This window comes from Microtus oregoni, unplaced genomic scaffold, assembly GCF_018167655.1.
Source record: "Microtus oregoni isolate MIOR12 unplaced genomic scaffold, Mior012 000022F_ref0000154, whole genome shotgun sequence".
In the NCBI taxonomy this organism is placed as follows: Eukaryota; Metazoa; Chordata; class Mammalia; order Rodentia; family Cricetidae; genus Microtus; species Microtus oregoni.
The window spans coordinates 29,094,830-29,117,619 of NW_024543081.1; the positions used below are offsets into that span (position 1 = coordinate 29,094,830).

At 48.8% G+C, this 22,790-nt stretch overlaps 1 long non-coding RNA gene across 3 annotated transcripts in view; it reads right to left on the reverse strand.

Moving 5' to 3' along the window:
- Positions 1 to 22,790, reverse strand: part of LOC121461026 — a 206,495-nt gene that overhangs the window by 121,418 nt on the left and 62,287 nt on the right. For all 3 annotated transcript variants that reach the window (XR_005976144.1, XR_005976145.1, XR_005976143.1), the window contains one exon: positions 15,844 to 16,160. This is a non-coding gene — a long non-coding RNA (uncharacterized LOC121461026). The remainder of the gene's footprint in view (positions 1 to 15,843; positions 16,161 to 22,790) is intronic.

Here is a 22,790-nt window from a genome sequence, read left to right on the forward strand (position 1 = left end):
GGTGACTTCAAGAGCTCAGTGGTCAGCTGTTTCCCATTTCCTCCATAGACCAAAAAAAAACCTCACACAATCAAGAAACAGCTGCCCAGAAAGAGCTGTGAAGGAAAATTCGCCCTGGCAGGAGCTTCCAGCCCTTGCACAGAGACTGTTACACTATGCCTGAAGACACACCTTGGCCTAGTGCAGTAGGTTAGACAGCTGCAGAAGAAGGTGCTGGGTGGCGGTCACTGCCCTTGAGGAGTTCGTTGCTGGCAGGGTATCAGGAAAACCCCTCATGGCAAGCTAGACTAAGACACGGGTACTACCTAGGGCCACCTTGATGAGAAAGCTGACCAACGAGGGAATAGGAGCTGCTCCTCAATATAATCAGAAAGAAAGAGAAACTGTAAAAGTGATCTCATATTTAGGGCTCAATCCATTACCAGCAAACTCTCAGGCAGCTCCTCCTTCACGCTGGAGTTAAGGGAACTTAACTTCTCCTTGAGCATTCTGGGCAAGCCATAGATGATGCAGCTCCCCAAAGGATGCTGTGCTCCCTTGGTAGAAGTCTGTGAGATGTAAATCTTGCTGGTTTGTTCTCTGCTGCCTGCCCTGGTTGCTGTGGACCTTGGGTATGTTACTCAGCTCCTCTGAGCACCGGTTTGCATGCGTGCGCAAAGACAACAGCACAGATCCCGGTCAGGCACGCATTGGCACACGGAAAGCACTTGGGGATGCCTGGGAAGCGCTTGGACGCTCACCTCGCTCTTGTTACATGACTTGAAACAAAACAAACACTTCCTCCATAAATAAGGGTTCTGTGGGGTGGAGGTCACCGACTGCACTGTGCGCTGAATGCGGGCTACAAAACAGCTGCAGCGTGACGTCTCTCGTACAGAGAGAGGGAGGCCCCGAAGCTCATCTAGTTTGGGCATTCAAAGCCAGTGCTTCTCTGAAAGGCAGTTTCCCTGGACCCCTGCCTCATCCACCAACCTCCCCACAAGAGCCGCGCCCAATCTTTATCCACCACTAACCATGTCCCACCCAGAACCTGCGGTAGGATTCAGTTGAAACAGTTGCTCGGACACAAAGCTGTTCTTTCTGTCCTTCTTTAGCCTAAGATAAGGGGAACTCGAAGCCAGGGGAGCTTAAGTGTCACCAACGGCACCACCATCGCCTAGCGCCTAGCAAGGACAGAGGGAGGCTCTCAACTTTCCTGACAGCCTGAGAAGCCCAGAAGGGGGGCAGTGCAGGAAAGGGGTGCCATCAATGCTGCTTCAGATCTGTCTCCAAAACTGGGTCTTTGATGAATCCCTACACGTATATTCCCCAGTACAATTTCCAATACAGATGCCTCGGCCTTCACACATCTGACACAGCCCAGGAGATCACTGTCCAGAACCAAGAATTGGCCACAGAGCAGAAGTTTCACAGTGCACTGGACCAGAGCTGCCTGCAAGCTACTCTTCAATTAATTCCAAGTCCTGCTCTACCCCCATTCTGGAAGGTCAGACCAGGACAGAGGAGCTAGACGTTCAAGGTGCAGCAGCTCCAGGTTCTAGGTCCTGGCTCTGGGACGGACAAACTGTGGGGGACTCAAAACCCACATCTCTGTCAGTTCTCCAAGCTCCTGAGAGCAAACCTGCCTGAATTCTAGAAATGGTTTGTAGTGGTTCCTGTTGGGTTTTACCAAGCGCAAATGTCAACCCATCCACCATCCAATTGATGTTGGCAACCCCACCTTTCGGGTACTCTGATACCACAGTCAAGAGCACAAGGTTTAGAGCCCGGCATTGGAGCTAGAACACCAGCTTGGCCATTTTCAGCTGTGTGCCTCAAACACTACACTTAGCCTCTCTGGTCTTCTTTTTTTTTTCTCTCATTGTAAAAATGGCACTAATTAATTTTAACACTGTATCTCCTACGGTTATTATAGGAGTTAAATTATATATAACAGAAGAGGCTTAATTTCAATTGCCTCGAAGTTAATAAGCACTAGATAAATGTCAGCTATGATTATTTCTTACGAAGCTAATTAACACTTTCAGGAAACCATTTAAGAGAACAGATCACACTGGTGAGGGCTTCTTGGATCAATGGGTAGGAGATTCAGCAGCATAAGGCGGTCAACAAGACAAACAGGATGGGAAGAACCAGACAGGAAGGCAGGAAGGGATTCCTCTGCTGTACACAAAGTCATACTCATATACAGCCTGGCCACCTCTTAGACCTGGGGTTTCTGTTCAAAGAGATTTGACTGATAATTCAGGAGTGCTGTTTTGTTTTGTTTTGTAATTTTTAACCAAAAGATCTTTGCTTTGGTTCTTGAAATAAATACCAAAGGGACAAAATAACACTACAGTTACAAAAAAAAAAAAAGAAGAAAGAAAAGTTAAAGAAGGAAGGAAGGAGGAAAGAAGAAAGGAAGGAAGGAAGGAAGGAAGGAAGGAAGGAAGGAAGGAAGGAGCAGGGGACAAGAGTGTGAGTCGCTGATGCAACAATGGACTAGTGTTCAGGAGCAGCCCCTGGAACCTCAGGACTGGTGGGGGGGGGGGGCACAGGCACGAGGAGAGGGAAGACAGTAATAAAAAGAGAAACAGAAAGAAGGCAGATAGGAAATTTGCAGTCTTTAAAGTTTACTGTAGAATGCTTCAGGCCAGGATTCTGCTCTATTCTGCAAAAGCAGGGATTCTGACCCCAAATCTGAACCTCCTCCTTACTACTGCTCAGAGGAGCCTTGTGGTCTCTAAAGTTAGTCTTTAAAGAACCCATCTACCCACCTCCCGGGTACTGCAGATACACAGGAACCTGACAACTAACCCCAGCACCCTCTCTGGGTGTCCCTCTGGCTGTAAAACTCTTAGTTTTAGGCCCGATATTTTCATCATACTCCTGTCCCTTCAATTGGTCTCTGTGTCCCGGAGAGGAGTCATGAATGTTCTCACACAGCCTCCTCCAGCTTCCTTCCTTCCTTCCTTCCTTCCTTCTTTCTTTCCTTCCTTCCTTCCTTCCTCCCTCCCTCCCTCCCTCCCTCCCTCCCTCCCTCCCTCCAGTTTTGTTTTACTAAGCCCAGGTGTCTGTTGTAGAATACTACTTGAAGATGTGTTACATTCGTTTATGCTGTGGACTATTTAAAGATACAAAGATGTGCTGCATTCTTTTATGCTGCATTTGTTTAATTCTGTGAAACTGTGTTACTTCATCTGTTTAAAACACCTGATTGGTCTAATAAAAAACTGAATGGCCAATAGCTAGTCAGGAGAAAGGACAGGCAGGGTGGAAAGGCAGAGAGAATAAATAGGAGGAGAAATCTGGGAAGAAAGAGAGAGAAGTGGAAAAGGGAGAGGAGCAGAGAACATCGGGCCAGCAAGTCACGGAGTTAAAGTAAAGGAGACCCTCAGTGGTGGTGCATGCCTTTATTTCCAGCACTTGGGAGGCAGAGACAGGCAGATCTCTGTGAGTTCGAGGCTCACCTGAAGTTCCAGGACAGTCTTCAAAGCTGTCTGGAAGAAGAAAAAATTTAAGAAAGGTATACAGAATAGAGAAAGGTCAAAGTCCAGAGGTAAAAGATAGACAGTACAATTTAATTATGAAAAGCTTGCAAGAAACAAGCTAAGGCCAGACATTCATAAGAAAGAATACATCTCCATGTATTTATCTGGGAGCTGGGTGGCCGGCTCCCCAAAGAACAAAGAATAAAGAGTAAGGGGAAGAAAAAACAAACAAACAAAAAAACCCAACAACAACTACAGCTGTCAATGTGTCCAAGGTGGCCTTGAACCTCCTATGTAGCACAGGTTGGACTGATCCTCAGTTGCAAGAGCTAGATTACAAACACATCTCCATGCCCAGCACTACAGTGGTTCTGAAAAATCCCATCCACCCACTGAGGGCTACGATGATCAGTTGTCCCTCACCCCACAGACACCCTTGCCTGTACTGAACATTGTGCCTATATCACCTCCAAGGTCCTTGGAACAATCTCCCAGGAAAGGTACTTCCATCACCCCATACTCTCTAAATGGGAAAAGGGGGCTTTGAGAAGAAAAAGAATCGAGGCTCCTAGGCTCATTGGTCATGAAATTCAATGCCTCCAACCCCATGCATCACTATGAATACCTCCATGCTACATTGCTGCTGTTTCGCTGAATTTGAGGAACAGGAGGCAGGCCTTTATGGAAAGGCCCCTGGGAACATGGTGGCAGTCACTTATTTTCTCAGTGGTGCTCTGATTCACAGACAGTAACAGTAAGATGGGAAAGTGGCCTGTGTGGTCCAGGACAGACAGGGTTTTGTTTCTCAAGACAGGGTTTTCTCTGCATAGCCCTGGCTGTCCTGGAACTCACTCCCTAGATCAGGCTGGCCTTGAACTTGGTGATTCACCGGTCTGAGCCTCCCAAGTGCTGGGATTACAGGTGTGCACCTACCACCACCCAGCTTTTCATACACATTTAAAAGTGTCAAACAGTGCTCTTGAGATTTGTTCAGCAACCATGAAGTGACCCCAAATAAAGAACTGTGAATATACAGTAGACCCAAACCTACTACTTCTCCCAAGAAATGGTCACCATCTCATGGGAGAGACTGGACACCTTGAAGAAAAAGGCCCAGGGACTATGAGTTAAGAGGCCAGAGCAGAACTCTGCTAGGGAAGCCACAGGGGGCTTTACAGACCCTATAGCTGGGTTTGAAAGAAAGATCAGATGGAGAGTAGAAGGTGGCAGAGTCAGGAAAGTTCCCCACATAGTCTAACTGATGGCAGACACATTTACCTTAGGTGATGGGGTCAATGTACCTCTGAGACAACGTTCCATACCACTTCATGAGTTCACACTCTACGATGGCTCTTCCACTAAACCCCAAGGAGTCTCTCCAAGGGTTGTAACAGATCCAAGCTCTCCAAATGACAGAGCTCCCAACCAGCAATCCCACGAAGGGTTAAGAAGCTAACACGGAATGAGGGAGAGGGCAAAGTCATCCATGCCTCTAACAGCCCAGCATCCTGAAAGCATGAAGCCTGGGATGCCAAGAATGACTGTGTGCTGTAGAATTGTACTAAGCATTCACCTCAATTTATCACCCAATGAAAGAAAAATAGGGGGGGGAAAGGCAAATTCCAAAAAGATGAGGCAGCCCTAAAATCAAGATAGAGAATGCCATGAACAACTCATAGCATGGAATAACTAAAATGGAATTTCCTCCCCGTCACTGGAAGGCACAGAACCTCAACTCCAGTGAGGGGGGGCCCTGAAGTCAGCCACGTGAATCAGCCCCTTGTTTGCAGTTCCCGGGATCCAGAGTCAGGAAGAGGCTGGGTGTGGAATGTGTACTTTTCCCTTTCTTCAGCTATCGCCCTTCCCCCACCCCGCCAAGTGTGCCCCTCTTTACATCCTCAGTAAACTCGTGGCCACACACAGAATCACTAAGGTGACTATCGAGAAAACGATGTCCTTTGGGGCAGGGGGTGTAATTTCGTTGCTGAAATGCTTGCCTAGGTTGTATGAAGAACTGGATTTGATGCATAGTGCTTCGTGAAACCAGGTATGGATGGTGGTACCTGCCTGTAACCAAAGCAATCTAGGAGGTAAAGGCTGAAGTTCAGGATCATTCTCTGCTCTCTACTGAGTCTAAGGCCAGTGGGGATGCATGACACCTTGTCTGAAGTAGAGATGGGGTGACTGTGGAGGAGAAGGAGGGGGAGGGAAAAGAAAGAGGGACGGTTTAAACTGGTGAGGACTTGATGGGAAAGTCCAGCGTTTTCTGGCTTCCTGACCTCGATCTGTTCGTCCTCGTCCTCGGAGGCAGAGTAATCAGCTAGGAATCCAGGAAAAGCAGCCTGAACTGTGGAGCGAGGAGCAAGCTTCCTCTTCCACTAGCCCTGACAGCCATGGCTGCATTCACTGTCTCCCAGCAGACCCAAAGAGCTGAGGTGCAACTTCCCGTCACCCTCCTGAGCACTGGCTGGCTTAAGTTTATCACGTCTAGAGACTCCAGGAGAACAGGGACTGTAAACAGAAAGGTTCCAGTCACTTCCATAGGCAGCAAGGGCCCAGCCTCTTACAGAGAAGTGTCTTCTGAGGCCCCTGAGGCTTGCCCACCTAGAGGCAGCAGCCTGCCATTTAAGCACTGAATGGAAACACTTGTGGTAGCAAGCAGCAATGTAGAAAAGTGTGCGCAGGAGCTCCAGGGAAGAAGTGTCAGCTTCGAGTCCTTGCTAGGTGGGGGCTGAGCCCCACCCCAACTCCAGTTCAACACTTGTAATGTGAAGATCACAGAACCTCCAACTTTGGGAACTGCTAGAAAAATAAATCGAACCCCAGGACATTGGGGTGTTCAATAAAATAGAAGAATCGTGTAAAATCCTGGCCATTGGGGCCCACGCACCTACCCCTTCAACCACTACAGTCATGGCTTTGACATTGGGTCCACGCATGAGAAACAGGCTTACAGCAGCCCACAGAAGCCTCGGGAGGATATTGGCTTCACCAAGCATCAAAAGAGCCCATTCCCTCAGTCTCCCCCTCAGCCTACCAGGGGAAGCAGAGGGTCTCAGAGACGTTGTTTAAGCCATTTATCGCTGCTTCACCATACCAAAGGGGCTGATCTGATCAGCCTAGCCTGACTTTGCCCCAGTTTTCCCTTCCCTCTGTTGTGTGCTGTTATCTAAGCATTTATCATCCCCAGGAAGATGCAAATGCTATGTTAATTCACAATGGACTGTCAATGAAACCCTCCCAGCCATTTGGAGGATTTATCTTGGTGCTAACTAGAGAACAAATGAAACCCAGGAAAGTCTTAATTAAGTCCGCGAGCGTCAGCTGGGTATTTTTCCCCCACCCCATCCCCTATCTCGCTGTTAATCAATGAAGACAGGGAATCTATGGAAACACAGCCCAGATAGTTACTACTATGGTCTTGATCTCGTGGTGACGGAAGGGCGGAAGGGCGAGGAAGGAGCTCCTGTCTGGAAGGAGACTGGCCTGGCTCATCCCAAGAGCTGTCCTAGACTGTGATCATTGGCAAGCTCCTGACCCTCCTGATAGGTCATTTGTTAAATTGGTAGCCAGAAGAATAATGATCAGGCTTTGTCAAGCCCTTGGTTTGTGTGGTGGCTGTCCAAACTGTATTCTATTTAACCCCAAACCCTTCCCCGCCGAAAAGAAACTCTTACAACCCATTTTACAGGTGGAGAAACAGAGGCCAAGCAGATGAGTAACTTGCCTGAGACCCGATCTGAATACACCATGTTGATATTCAACCAGGGCAACCCAGATCACACCTCCTCAAGTCACAACCCTAGGTTAATGAGACAGAAAATATTCAAGTTGGCGATGCTGAGGAAGCCCAGAGGGAGAGACTGGCTGGACTTCAGTATCCTCACTTGTGAGATGTAGACAGAAACCACTTCTGGAGGCTGCAACAATGAATCAATGAGATAAAGCCAGTAAAACATTTAAGACTGAAAAGTACCTGAACAGTAGGACAAAGTGTTTTCTCAGCCCCCTGCCCTGCACTAGTAGGTGCTCCTTAATCATTCAGCCCATCTGGAGAGCTAACCACTGGCTGGGCCGACCTCGGAGAGTTCTCGGAAGAATTAAGGAAGGACTTCTCAAGAACGTTTTCCGTCTTATGGAGAAGCATTTTTCTGCAATATCAGCACTCTGGGATTGTCCTGTCTAAGACACCTGCTTCTTTGCACGCTTGCAGTCCCACCCCCACCCCAGGAGGCAGAGGGCCTAGCTCTAACAGCTCCCGGGATGACTAGGTAACTTTTCCTCTTTGTTCCTTCAGAGAGCAGTGGGCTTGCCCCCCAAGCTCTAGGATAGGCTCCAGGAAAGCACATCTGGGGACAGAACTGCTCATCTTCTGCATCTAGGATGAGGTGAAAGGCTGGGCTGCTGCCACTAACAGTTAGGTTGACTGGTCACACAACAATGGCGCAAATAAGAACTGCCAATCCAGGCAGGGTACGCCCACCACACTGCAATCCCAGCCCTTGAAAGGCTGAGGCAGGCCTATCAACACGAGTTCAAAGGCAGCTAGGCTTACACAGTGACCACAACAATGGAACAATGCCAGTACTCATGGACAAGAAATGCGGGTCCAGAAGGAAAGGCTCCCCTCTAGGGGGGAGTCTCCCAGGCATGGTGCTAGTACATCATGTGAATGGTACATCCTCAGTAGCCATCCCACCCCAGCAGAGACTGTAAAGCTCAGCAAACAGAAGAGAAGCCAAGAGGGCCTTGCCAATGCCATCTATGAATGTACCAAATAGAGCAAGGGGTAGGGGGATGCCTATAAAGCAACTCAGCCCTGTGCCTCAAAGCAGCATGAGACATCAAAACTGGTCCAGTCCAACTGGGCCAGGGTCTATGATGTTATTTTTAATTGTGGAGGACACTTCAGATTGCAAGAGAAGACATCACATTAGCCCCATTTCTAATTATTACACACACACACCACTACCACCACCACCACCACCACCACCACCACCACCACCACCACCACCACCACCACCTCTCTGGTTTTCCATACTTGATTTTCCTTTTTATCTTCAATTCTCCACAGCATGGAACTTCCTTCCAGCAATTTCCAACCCTGACTTTCTACAAGCAGCTGTGCTGACAGCCTCTGAGATGTCCTGCAAGGGGGAACCTCAGTCATTTTTTTCCCCAATGTTCCTGGGCTGGGGCAAGCAGGGGAGTGTCCTGGAGTCCTCATTTCCCACTGGGATGGCTCCTCTGGGATTGCAGTGTGGTGGGTGTACCCTGCCCAGATTGGCAGTTCTTATTTGCACCATGGCAACCTCACCTCTCTGCCCGATGCGGCACTCCTTTCTCCACATGCCCTGGGTATCCTGCACACCAGATCTGAAACAGTGCCTGTAACCTTCATGCCTGGATAGGTGACATCAGCAAACTGACTGCTTCCCTGCCCTTCCTCGCCACTGCTGCTGCTCTCTCCTTTCCTGTTCTTGCAGAAGGACCCAACATGCTGCTCCTTGCATGCCCAGGCTCCAGAGTGTCTCTGGGGATTTACCTAGTCTCCTTCCAGAATTTAGCCCACACAGTCATATCCTGAGCAGGATCAGGTACCAGACCCTACTGATGAGCACAGGAACACAGAAGACGCACTACCCACTCCTCCCCACTTAAGAAGTTTCCTGATGCCAGGGAGAAGAAGAACTCAGGAAGCTGATGACCTTTTGCCTGGAAAGCCAGGTGGTCACATGTAGGAAGATGACAAATATGTTGTGCCCTACATGCTGGACCCCTGGGGACACATTCTGCTGTGTGCCTAGACACTCACTGCAGGCCTGCTTACAAAAGTGGGATCCCGCAAGTGAGCTCCAAAGCCTGGGATGAACGGACAACAGCACCATGTAGCCGAGCCCAATGCTGAGTGACAGATTTTACAGGAGCCATCAACACTGTGCCACCTGCCTAAGAACTGCAGAAACATAAGACACGGTCGGTGTCCACAAAGGTCCCCACGTGGATCTGAAACAGAAGAGCAAAGCTTGACCCGCTGGACCCAAGTCCAAGAGCGGAGCTCCTGTGAGCACAAGCGGGCTGGTTTCTCACTGTCTCGGGTTTTGTTTTCATTTATTTCTTCAAAGGCCCTGGCCCAAGGCAAACAAGCCACATCCTAGGCGTGTGTTAATCCTGTCGGTGGGAACAGTGCATTTGTTAAGTGGCCCTTTGTGACTTCCACGGTCTAGATAACTCACATTACACAGAGAACCGTCCTCCAAATTCCACAGCAAATTCCTGAATGAGGATAAACTTTCTGGGAGCCACCGGAAGACGGAGGAGCCCAGAGCGCTCCGGAGGATTCCCAGTGTAGCAGGAAAGGACAAGGCTGCGCGGTATTGGCACTCAGAGCCACTGTGTGGCACCAGCTCTGAGGTGGGCAAGGGCTACGTGGCCTGTAAGGAATCCGCCAAGTCACCTTCTCTGCCGCCCCAGGCTCCTCCCTAACTCTCTGTCCTCCCTTCACGCACTGTCAGGCTCCCACACTTTCACATCCATGACTCAGTTGTCCCCCTGGCACCTACCCAAACACTTTCTGCACTCCGATAAGCCTCTCCGCCTATGCAGCAACCCAAATCAGATCAAATCAAACCAAATTAGAAAAGATCCAGGTTTAATGATACGATGTTGCCTGATGATCTTCCATACCCCCCAGAGAGGAGACAGGGAAGAGAGACTGAAAAACCGTGTGTCTGTTTTCTGGCGAGGGAGGCAGTTTAAATACCCTGTGGGGATGATCTTGAGCAGATCTTGGGGAGGCCTCATCAACTGGCCGGCTTTCTGAGATGCAGCAGGGTTTAGAGTGAGATGGGAGAGGGAGATTGGGGGTGGAGCTTTTACCAAAACACCCCAGACTCTGGGTATATGAATGCCAGGGGCTGGAGTGGAGCCTCTACCAGAACACTACCCAAGTATCACAACACCTGGCCAGTCATCCCAAGTCAGAGTCTCCCCAGAAGTCCTAAGAGCTGCCTTAGCTGACTTGAACTCAGAACCTGGCAAAGTGGCGCCGGAGTAGGGTTTTGCTACGCATCAAGCTTGAAGAAGAGAGTTCCACCTGGCTTATTCAGTGCATCGAATTTTACCACAGCCAACTTCAGGAGAGAGGAGACGAAGGCCCAGAGAGGCCAACTGATCTGTTGGAGGTCACACCACCAAAAAGCTGTTGCACTTCGTTGGGCCCAAAATTTCTGATATTCAGACTGCTTCTCGGAGCATTTCTCCATCTGAAGAATTCTTTTTACTATTATAAGTCTTTTCACGTGTCCTAAACATGCAACAACAAGTTTCTGATGGCTGGGGATGAAAGAAAGCTGAGAGCTTGTGGCTGGATGTTTATTCTTCCAAATCAGCAGGTCTTGCTAAATAGCCCAGAGCCCTGTCCTGCTCCAGCGAGCCAAGCACCAGGAAGAAGAGACCCTACTCACCCATTCTGACCCAGGGTTCCTGTGGCCACCGCCTATTCCTGCTCCACTGCAGGCGACATCTTAGGCTTCCCGTGACTATAAGCCTTGCCTGCCTCCTCGCTCACTGGGGAATCCAAGGGCCTGGGGACAGGGTGGGCGGTCACAGAGATGATGCCTAAAATCTGCCCCCTTGGTTAACTCTGAGCACTCACAGGAAGAGAGGACTCTGGGATCCTCATACCTACAGGCTGTGGCTAGAAAAGCCCACCCAAAGCAGAGATCAGTGGAGAAAGATCAACCGGCCCCGAAACAGCAAAGCTGCAAAACCCTAGTCGAGTTTGCTCCAAAGGTAATCTTTGAGCATTGAGACTTGAGTGATCCAGGGACTGGGTGTCCACTTAAGAACGAACTGGGAGACAGTGGCACGTGCCTTTAATCCCAGCACTCAGGAGGCAGAGGCAGGTGGATCTCTGTAAATACAAGGCCAGCTTGGTCTTGGTCTACAGAGTGAGTTTAAGATAGCCAGGACTATACAGAAAAACTCTTAACTCAGGGGGGGCAGAAAAAAAAAAAAACAAGAATGTACACTCTAACATAACTTCTCAGAATTATCAAAAGAACTATCTGTCAGCATCACAGCTTAAGACACAGCCGACACGAACTACCCATGTAAGGGCCTTTTTTACATTTCCTGTGAAACACAATAAATAGGCTGCCCATCTGCTGTGGCCACAGCTTCACACAAATATTACATCTCATAACAAGCTGCCCTCCAGTGTTTATGATCCAGGAGCAGTCTCTTTCAAAGACAAACAGGTTTCCTTATTTAAACCAAGGACAAATGACAGCTGATGGGCTCTTGGCCAGTTCTTGTAAATAAAGTTTTATTGGCACACAGCTACACCCACTCATTTACATACTGCCACTGGCGGCTTTCCAGAAGGAGAAGCAGTGCTGCAATGAGTGGTAGGGAACGGCAGGGCTCCCAAAACTGAAAATATTTACTCTCTAGCCCAGGATAGGAAAAGTTTGCCAAACCTTAATTTAGACACAAATATAACCCACTCAGCAGGCTGCGCTAACTAGGAAACCCAGAGCCGGGATTGAACATCAAATTTCCGAGAGGCGTGACACATCCTCAGCATTTTCTTATTTCTCTGTGTCTGTGTGTTTTCGATCTTCCAAATCTAGTTCAACATTTTACTTAAAAATAACTAATATTCCCTGAGTACATGTCATATGCCAAAAAACACTGACTCAAACGCCCAAATGTGTGCTTATATTTAATTCTCACTATAAAGCTGTGGGGGAGATAGCAGCCTCCGATCACTGAGAAGTGAGTGAATGAGATGAAGTCAGCCGCTGACTGCACAGGGGGAGTATTTACTATGTGATTCAACCTATTGTAATAGAGGGGCTGACAGGAACACTCTGGGTGCCCAGTGTGCACGAGAGAATGGACAGGGCCCACACAGTGCCTACAATCAGTGCCTCTCATGATTATAAGATGCTCCCAGGCACTGGAAAGATGGACCAGTGGTTTAAGAGGACTGGTCGTTCTTCCAGCGGACCGCGGTTCAATTCCCAGCACTCACAGGGCAGCTCACAACTGCCTATAACTCTAGTTTCAGGGTATCTGGTCTGCAGGCAGTGCTTGTACATGCAGCACAGACATACCTGCAGGCAAAACACCCAGACGCATAAAAGAAAGATGTATAAATGAGATGCTCTTGGTAGGGTGGGCTTTCTGTTGTCTGTGTGTGCGTGTTGCTGCCGATCAAGGTAAGCATCCGTCTCATAAGGAATCTTGCAGACTCAGAGAGAAGCACCATGGCCCACAGTCTCACCAGATGCTAAGCAGGACCCATAACTACCCATGGCACAGACTCTGAGACTCTGCTTCTGCGATGTCGTGAGCTCCCCACAGTCACAGGACCATTCCCGTAAACACGATGACCTTTCATTCCCAAACACCTTGGTTTAGGAGAAAAATGACACAAGTTTCCTACTAATGAGGATGTAGACCAAAAGAAAAAAGGTGACCTGCCCCAGATTATGGTCTCTAGCGGGGATAAGAAGGGAGCAGAAGTCACATCCTCAGCTCCAGGCGGTCTCCATGGCTGCGGAGTCAGGCAGCACGGTGTTCCCTGGGGACACCTACTTGGCCTTTCTGTACTCATCCCTCCAACAGTGACCCAGACCCATGATGGAGGAAGGTCATTGGTTAAATAAAAAGAAACTGCTTGGCCCTCATTGGTTAGAAGATAGGTGGGAGGAGTAAACAGAATAGAACGCTGGGAGGAAGAGGAAGTGAGCTCAGACTCCACAGCTCTCCTCTCGGGAGCAGACACCTCAGAGAGAGAGACACCATGCTCCCGGCTCCTGGGCAGACACACGCAATGAAGCTCCGACCCAGGATGGACGTGGGCTAGAATCTTCCTGGGAACGCAGCCCCGCCGCCCATTTTACTACAGACCCAGACGTCTAACAGTGTCTACCCCACGGCTCTGTTCTGACACATATTGCCTCAGTGTTGGCCAAGCATCCTGCACAGAGGCTGGCCTGATAAATGGTGATATTTGCTATATCCGTGTCCGCAGGATGGAGCCTCGAATCCCTGTCTTACTTCTCAGGATTTTGGTTCCATGTTTCTTTGCAGCCTGAGTCTACCGGTACTCAGCCTCTTGTGAGAAGAAGGAGATAAAGAGAACCACCACAAAAGGGTTATGCTAGGGAGTAACCAATCCAAGAAGAGAAAGGGAGCTGGGGGCCATGTGATAAGTGAGGTGTAGCTGTCATGGGGGGATGGTATGGAGACACAAAGAGGCTAAGAGTCTCAACAGCCACGCCCTGAAATGACTCCACTCACCACCTCAGGTCAGGCAGATCCATAGCCATGCTCCAAACACCCTATCTAACAGGGCTTCCCTTACCAAAAGCACAGACCACCCCCCACCCCCAACCCCCCAAGACCATGAGAGAAAAACTGAGTGCTGTTCTCCCAGCTTGATGCAACTTCTGCCTCATCCCTGCCCTGGTGCCTAACGCCTGCAGGAGTCCCCAAAGCCTGGTTTTCTCAGGTGGAGAGAAGAGGACGCTAGCTTTTAAGGGCCTAAGAGCAACCACAGGAGTTAAGTCCCAACACTTGCCCCTTCGGACTTAGAAGGACATCTTTCCTCTTTAGCTGACCCGACTGGTCCTGCACAAACCAAGCAGCCAGGCTTCTAGCTTCCAGCTTGGCCTTCTCCTAAGCATACACCTATGCAAGTTATGACCCTCAAGGTTTGCAAATACAGAGTGGAGACACACTACGTACCTGAGGGACTGCTGGTCTAAATGACACAGTTGTTTCAAAGGACCACGTGCCTATTCTTTGTGGAGCTGCAAGAAATCCACAATGGGGGTCACCACCTCATCAGACCAGCTCTGCTGCAGCAATGCACCATGTGTCTGGCCTCTAAGCAAGACAGCAAGGCTCTCAGACTCCTCCAGCAGAGAGTCGGTGCACATCCAGAAACTGTGAATAGCAACATAGCATAACCAGTGGACTCTGCCTGCAGGAGCAGTTCAAGCAGGGCTGCCTAAGAGTTTATTGTTGTCATGATGGACCTAGAAGCCCATGCCAAGCAGCCTCTATCTCAAGTGCCACTCTGGCAGCCAAATGGTGACCCGAGCACCGCCCCTTCCTACTGGAGCTACCACTCACTCTTTCTTGGGTAGCCTGGCACTCCAGTGAACAACCCTAGGTTCTACCAACTTTGCAACACCTCAGGGGTCAAACCAGTGAACTGCAGAGGCATGAACCTCAGTTGTCAAGTCCACTCCTCCCTCCTTCCAGCTGGCAGAAGGTTCCTTCTCCTTGCCTATTGCAGGTCTAAAGCTCAGCCCTCCTCCAGGCTTCAAAACAAGACCCTTAATGGACTGTGCAGGACAACCCACAGTGTCTGGTGCAAAGTCTAGCACTGTTTACATTGCTGTGCTCAGAATATTTTCAGGGCCGAGCAACAGCACCCTCCCCAGAAGCTACCCTGCACTGGCACTGCCCTTGACCCTGGGTCAAGCTTCGGGCACATGCCTTGCACGTAAATGCCTGCTTTGGGAGCCTCAATTCCAACGCTATGATAGAAGAGAATACTACTAACTTCAGCCACGCTGAAGAGGGGCACCCAACTATCACTAGTTCTGAGTCACACAGGGTGGTAGGAATTTAAACCCAGAACAGCACCTGTCTCACGGTACTAACCATCTGGTCTCATGCTGTTCTCAGCTCTATACATAGAGCCAAGAAATGAGTCTATTGTGTTTGCCTTTCCTGTGGAGTTGCCAGTCTTGATGCCTTTACCACCACGTCTTCATTTACCCTTTTTGCAGTGTGAGAGACCACCTGCCAGGTACCCACTGAGTCTCAGAGACAGAGATAACCTCCTCAAGCCTTGGCCTTTGAGACATTTATAGTCTAGAGGACAAAAAGAGAAATAAGAACCTTCAATCAACAAATATCCATCAACACGGGGAAGAAGGGTAGCTCCAGGAAGGATTCTCCTTACTATTATTATTATCATTATGATATGATAATGATGGATGATTATGATAATAATGATTTGTTTGTTTGTTTTCATTGTGTATCAGTCCCGGTTGTCCTGGAACTTGCTCTAAGGTTAGCCTTGAACTCACAGAGATCCGCCTGCTGGGATTAAAGGCATGCACCACTACCTCGATGGTTGTTATTTTCTTTAATTTAAAAAGACTTACTTTTTGTCTTTCTCCCATAAGGTCCTGGCATCACGCCAGATACATAAATGGACACAGAAGACAGCAGCTCTTCTCCTAACAGCCCCATCAACAGAGAACTCTCAACTACCATCCAGGACAGCCTGGCCTAAAACACAGGGACACTGAAAAGGAAATGGGTCTTGGGGACTTACATTTTTGAGGGAGCTCCAGGTTGTCCGGGAGATCAGAGCAAATATTCGCATTGAGTCAAGGGTTAAGATACAGTCTTCTCAGCTACTGTCCTTGTCATCCAGTGGGCATCCAGCCTGAAAGAATCCATTAGGCCACTTGTAGCATCCCAAGGCAAGCCAGGTGAGTTCTTCCGGAATCCACATCCACCAGCATCACACAAGTGCATTTCACTGTAAAATCCACAGGGTTCAGAAAATCCCCAAGTGGGGCTCCATGTCGTCCACAAGCACAGTCTTCTGGAGGGCATCTTCTTACCATAGTCATGCTAAGGTCATGCCTGAGACGAGGGAGAAGGAAACAGTGTTGGCACAATCACAGGCGACAGGAGCAATCATCACTCCTCTCTTATATTTGACACAGGAACAAAAAGTGCTAAGATAAAAATAGTCCCTGTGACACTGGCAAGCAAATACAGGTGAGCGGAAGGCCTGGGGAAAAAAGGTGAGGCGGGAGAAAAACCTTCAGGGAATGCCACTAAGTGGTTTGCTACCCTCCCCCCCCACAGGCAAGGACATTTTAGCTGCAGGAGGATCCACAGAGCTGCCTGGGAGAAGACTAGGACCTGACTGTGCCCATGGTGTTGATGAGGGGCAAGTTATTGGCTTGCCTGGGCTCACTAAAGATCAGACCTGGCACCTAGCCAGGCTCCTCTGCAGGTCTGAAAGGTCCCAATAGGGAACCTACTAGGATTAGAGGCTTAGGGTCAGCTGGTCGGAAGTCAGTCTTTGTTTTGTTTCTTTTTAAAGGCAACCACAAAAGGCTGGCCTGGTTCCAGGTCCTGCCAGGCTCTGTGAGCTGCTTCTCCAGGACAGTGCCTGGGGCGGGTTACTACTCTTATTCATTCAGCAATTTCCAGGTCCTTCCAGACTGGTCCAGCTACTATATCTGTGTCTCCTCAACCCAATGCATTCACATTATCCCAGAAATCACAGAATGTGGGGCCTGGACGTCCCCAGCCACCCGAGAGCACTAATGGCCCTTCAAGGAGCATGCGTCATTCATCCTGCTAGGAGCCTTGGCCTACCACATCCCGTAAAATGCCGCGACCATCTGGAATTTGCCAACTAAGTTTACAGAATAATACTTGGAGGTACAGACAGTTGCGGGTGATTCACACCAGTAAGAGAGCAGCCAGAAGCAAGGCAGTCTAGTCTGTCTTCCAAGCCTGAGCCTCAACCCAGTGTCTGCATTACCCTGTGAGGAGTACCCACACAAGATGGCTAGAACTAAAAACCGAGACGTTTTACACATGGACAATCTCATTTCACCTCCACACGCACAAAAAGCTATGAGTGACAAACTGTCATTGTTTGGTTGCCAAGATAAGAAACTTGAGGTCCCGGGCAGCATCTGGGAGGAACCTGTAATCCATTCAGCCTATCAGAGGGGAAGAAATATGGAGGAAGCGAGGGTAGGGGGAGGTTGTGGGGTGATTAACACCATAGCCTCAGTTAACAGTAAGGGAGAAAGAGGGAAAGTACATTATTAAATATTTACTGAGGGCCACAGGCAAATCTGAAACCAGGTTTGTTTTGTTGTGGTCAAGTCCATTAAAGTTCTGTCACCTGAGGAAGGATTATCACACGGCCAGGTGAGCGTTACTATAGTCAAGTGGCAGTTCCTGACCAAGGGCAGAGGCAGCGTGGATGCTCAGGAGAAAAGATACCACACCAGAAAAAGGACCTCACCTGCCAGAAAATATCATGGGAATAAGGCTCGCTACATGAGAGCTTCGGGTGTCCTCAAACCCAAATGCTTCTCTCATATTACCGACTGCTTACATGTCATGGAGCTAAAATATAGAGGAGAGACCCCCAAGGACCAGCCACTTAATGGAGCAGACAGGCATTCTGCAGAAGACAACTGCTTAAGAGAAATACACAGGGACAGTGTCATGTACCATCTAGTTATATGGAGTAGAGGCATGCCCTTTGGATCTAGGCTCCCCAGTCCTAAGTGCATGGCAATGTGTGCATAGGACCAGCAGGAGACAAGGCCAAGATCTTCCCAGCAATGCTAGGAAAACTCCAGAAATGCGTGTCAGCTCCAGGATGGACTTTAAAAGGTCACCCAGAATCCAAGGAGCACAAACCACGTTCCAGTCATACGTACAACACATATCACAAAGGTAACTGGGACTAGGCGAGAGAGCCGAGGGTGAGGGAAGACAGCAGAGGAAAGCCTATGGATAAGGACACAAAAGAGTTAAAGCTCTCTGTGCTCTTAGAAGCCAGGACCACAAGCCTGGTAATCTTCAATCCCTACATCCCATGTAAAACCTTCGAGGGAAGAGGCAAGCCTGCAAAGTTATCTTCAGATGCACAAGCAAAAAGTACTCTTAGTTGTGACCCTAGCCTTTAAGGGCTGAGCCATCTCTCCACCCACCCCGAACCGCCACATTTCGTTGTTGTTGTTTTGTTTTCTGTTTGTTTCCCCCACCCCAGGCAGGTTTTCTGTGCAGACCCCTGCTGTCCTCTAAACCAGGCTGGCTTCCATTTCAGAGATGCCCCTGCCTCCGCATGCACCACCACTGCCCAGCCAAGTGTGCACCAACATCACCAGGCTATGCGCAACCAAATCAATAGCGATGGTTAATTAAAATAACCAGAGGGAAAGAAGTCAAAACAAAGTGACGCTAAGCAGCTGGTGTGAGACAGGGCATTGCTGGCTAATCCACAACCACTGAGCTGCTCTTTGTGGCCACTTCTGTGCATGTGCTCTGGCTCTGTACAGAGGGGGTTTAAACTTTTTAAGACTTTTCTGGGCAAGCGTGCTGAGGAGTCATCAAAGATGTGGACCGGGCCCTCCGGCTTGAGAATCGGCCGTTTCCGGGGCTCCCTGCCCTTTCACATCGCCTGCTCACAGCCTGCTGCAGTCAGCTGGCCAGGCCTGGAAGGCAGCCAGGAGGAGGCCCATCAGGAAGCGTGCTCTAACTTTGTGACACAGAAATTGCCTCCACTAGAAAATACAGCCTCAGGTCCTTTCTCTTGGCTGAGTCTCTTTCCTCTCTGTCTCCCGGACTATCAGGTCCAAATGTGTCACTTCCTTCTTGACCCTCCCTCCTGGATACCCCACCCCTCGCTGACCCCTGCAAGCAGACACTGGTAAGAAGTGCCGGCCTACCCAACACCAGCAGAGGAAAGACCTATGTGGATCAACCCCCTTGAACACAGGTGAGCTGAGGAATGCTTTGCAAGCTACAGGGTCAGCCCCAGGTGCAGTCCCCAGAGAGGGAGGGACGGAATCCCTGGGGTTCATTTTGTGTCCCGGTGTTTATGACTTAGTGTTCTCCCCTCTCTTCCCCGAGGATGTCTTGACACTGAATATATGTATGCACACACATCTGAGTTTCTCATTCCCCTTTTCTGTCTTCTAGAACTCTCCACTGTGTTGTTAATATCAGTAGATGTCAATTCTATTGCCCAGGCATCACAGCCAAAGGACCACGGTACTGACTGCAGGGGCTGGAAAACCGTCCTAGGAGGTCAGGTTCAATCAGTCTCCCTGCCCTCCACCCCGTCTCTCACTGGGAAAATTAAGATTTCTTAAACACAGCAAAGAAGACATCTTCCCTCCCTCACTGGAGTTCAGAAGCAGCAGCCACCAAGACATTTGCATTGCGAGGACCAGGTCTCGCCCACCCTGGGAAGACACATCAGCATCTGTTCCCAGACAATGCTGTAACTATCCTCCTGCAGACAGACTCCGTTTTTGATTTATTTGCTTTCTTCCCCGAGGTGCTGGATTAACAGGGATCAGCTGCTTCAGGATCCCACTTACGCATTCATGGAATGGAACATGAAGTGACCCAATAAGCAGAATTGGGTGCAGTAAGCCAGAATGTGAGTCCCCCTCACGTGTGGTCATGGCTTTGTGACCTCTGGCACATCCTTTGAAAGTAGCTCTTAGAGGTACCGGGGAGATGCTGTTCCTATAGAGATTCAGAACTGGGTACAGTTCTCAACACCTACATGGTGGCTCACAGTTATCTGTTCTAGGAGATGCGACACCCTTTTCTGACCTTCACTGGCACCAGACACACACATGGCGCACATACATACATACATGCATACGAAACACTCATACCTGATGAGTATTACAACCAAATCTTTGAAAAGAAAGACAGCCAGGCAGTGGTGGTGCAAACCTTTAATCCCAGCACTTGGAAGGCAGAGGCAAGTGGATCTCAGTGAGTTCCAGGCCAGCCTGGTCTACAGAGGGAGTTCTAGGACAGCCAGGGCTATCTTGCCTTGGAAAAAAAAAAAAGAGAGAAAGAGAAGAAAGGGAGAGAGGGAGAGGGGAAGAGGAAGGGAAAGGAAGGAGGAAAAAAGAAAGGGAGGGAGGGAAAGAGGGAGGGAGAAGCACGGGAAGTGATCAGCAGAGCTCCACTAAGGTGTGCCTGGGAGGGTGTTTGCAGGTGGGATTAACTAAGGGGGTCGGATCTGCTTTGAATGTAGGCATTTCCATCCCATAGGCTCCAGACTGTATGGAAAAAAAAAAGGGACAGGCAGCCTCTAGCAGGTATCTGCCTTTTCCTGGTTGCTGTAAGAGACCCATTTTCCTCCCACAAAGATCTTAGCCCTCTGAAACAGTGAGCTAAATCTGTGATGGGTACTCTCCGTTCTCAGCTTGACTACATTTGGAATTAACCAAAACCCAAATGACTGCGCACATCTGTGAGGGACTTTCTTTTTCTTTCTTTCTTTTTTTTTAATTTTTTTTATTTTCTATTTATTTACTTATTTATTTGCTTTGGTTGATTGGTTGGTTGGTTGGGTTTGAGACAGGGTTTCTTGGCTGTCCTGGAACTCACTATGTGGACTGGGCTGGCCTCAAACTCATAGAGATCCATGTGCATCTGCCTCCCAATGGCTGGGATTAAAAGGTGTTTCTGTGCTACAAGGTCCAGCCTGAAAGATTTTTTTTAATTAATGAAATCATTTGAATTGGGAAGATCCACTTTTAATCCAGATCTTTGGAGTGAGAAAATACACCCAAAATCCAGATCTTTTGCATTTGGAAGACCCACCTTTAATTTGGACCACACCTTCTGCTGACAGCCTCTATACAGGTCATGAAAGAAGGAAGCTTGCTCGTGCTAGCAAGTCCACTCTTTCAGTGGCATCACGACCTACTTGTTCAGGATTCTGGTGTATACTAAAGAGTAGCTGAGACACCTAGTCTCATGAACTGAATAATTACTGGATTCTTGAACTTTCCACTGGTAGAGAACCATTGTTGGACTAGTTGGACCATAGCCAGTAAGCCATTCTGATGGCATTTATTAAATGCATAATATATTCTTTATGTGTGTATGTATGTACACACACACACCTGTTCTGTTCCTCTAAAAAACCATGATCCTTCTTTTAAGTTGTTTTTTTTTCCTCAGAATTTGTTCATAGATATAATAAAACTGTCTCACACAAAGGGTTTGATTTCCTTATTTACAGGACTGCTCAGAACAGAGCAGGCAGGCCCAGCAGCTCCTGGGGGGCCCTCTAAGCCCTTGGCTGGGAGAACAGATCCAGGCTAGTTAAGGATTTCCGACTGCCACTGGAGAAGCTGGTAAAGAAGTTGAGATAAACCTAAGTTTATCAGCTCTCCCCCAACCACTAAGAACACTAAGTATAAGGCGTTCTCTTCAGGACCTCAAGGATACCTCGGGATATCCTTGAGTATGAGAAGGAGTCAAAGGGGCAGCCTCTGGGCCACAGGAAGTTGAAAGAGAAAGTAGTCAGATCCCTGCAGGCTGGAAGACCACAGGAAGGTCAAGAAAGGAAAGGGTTGGTCTGCAGCGAGGAGGAGGACTTTCCTTTATACCACAGGACACGGCCAGTTGTCTCATCTGCTTCTAACCTGCTCAGCATCCAGGCCACAGTGATCACTACTCCCCAAGCTCATATTCATAGAGCATCGTGGAGACTGGAGGCCTTGCACACCAACCGCCCCATCACAGGGAAACCTCCTAACTCCTCTACCAGGCAGGAACAGTCCCATTTCTGTACTACAGATAATACAAGCAGAATGAGTCACAGGAATGATACTCAGATGAATTGAATGAAGGCTCCATGTCCCAGCCCCTTAGACCTTCCATTCCAGCAAGCACTACACAGCACATTCCACACCATAACCTTCTTCTGGACCTATTCATCCCCACAGGGACTTCTCATCCAACAAAGCCTTTGCTCAATCTTCCCATAATCCCTTGTGAATGACTCCAAAATGAATCCATCACTGTCCCTTCCCAGTGCCCCTACAGCATGACATGATCCATTTTAAACCCCAAGCCTACTGTCATCTCTGGTCCATCGGTTTAGTATGAACTTCATTCAATATCTAGAAGTAGGATGTTCTAAAAACACTGGGGACTCAGAGGTACCCTCTTCATCCTGAGCCCCATGTTGCTTCGCACATCTTAAAGCTGTGGGCAGCTAGGACCATGACAAAGCCTCCTGTCTACATCATCTGATGCTCCCTGGCAGCTGCTCAGTGTTCAGGGAACATCATGAGACCAGACATGCTGGCACACACTTGGAATGCCTGGACCCTCAGATGCTTTAGTGCTGAAGCAGGGAAACCACAAATTTAAGCTCAGGCTGGTCTATTGAAATAGTTCAGAGATAGTGATTAATCAATATTCTATCTTGATTTCTTTCTTTTTCTTTTTAATCTTAAAGAGCTCAGGTGAGGATGGTAGCTTCATTGTAAGAGTCTTGAGGGGATGGAGAGATGGCTCAGCAGCTAAGAGCATTAGCTGGTCTTCCAGAGGACCCAGGGTTCAATTTCCAGCACCACATGGCAGCTTATAACTGTGTGTAAACTCCAGTTCCAGGGCATCCGACAACCTCACGGACATACACCAGTGTACATACAGACAACATACAGGCAATACACCAGTGCACAT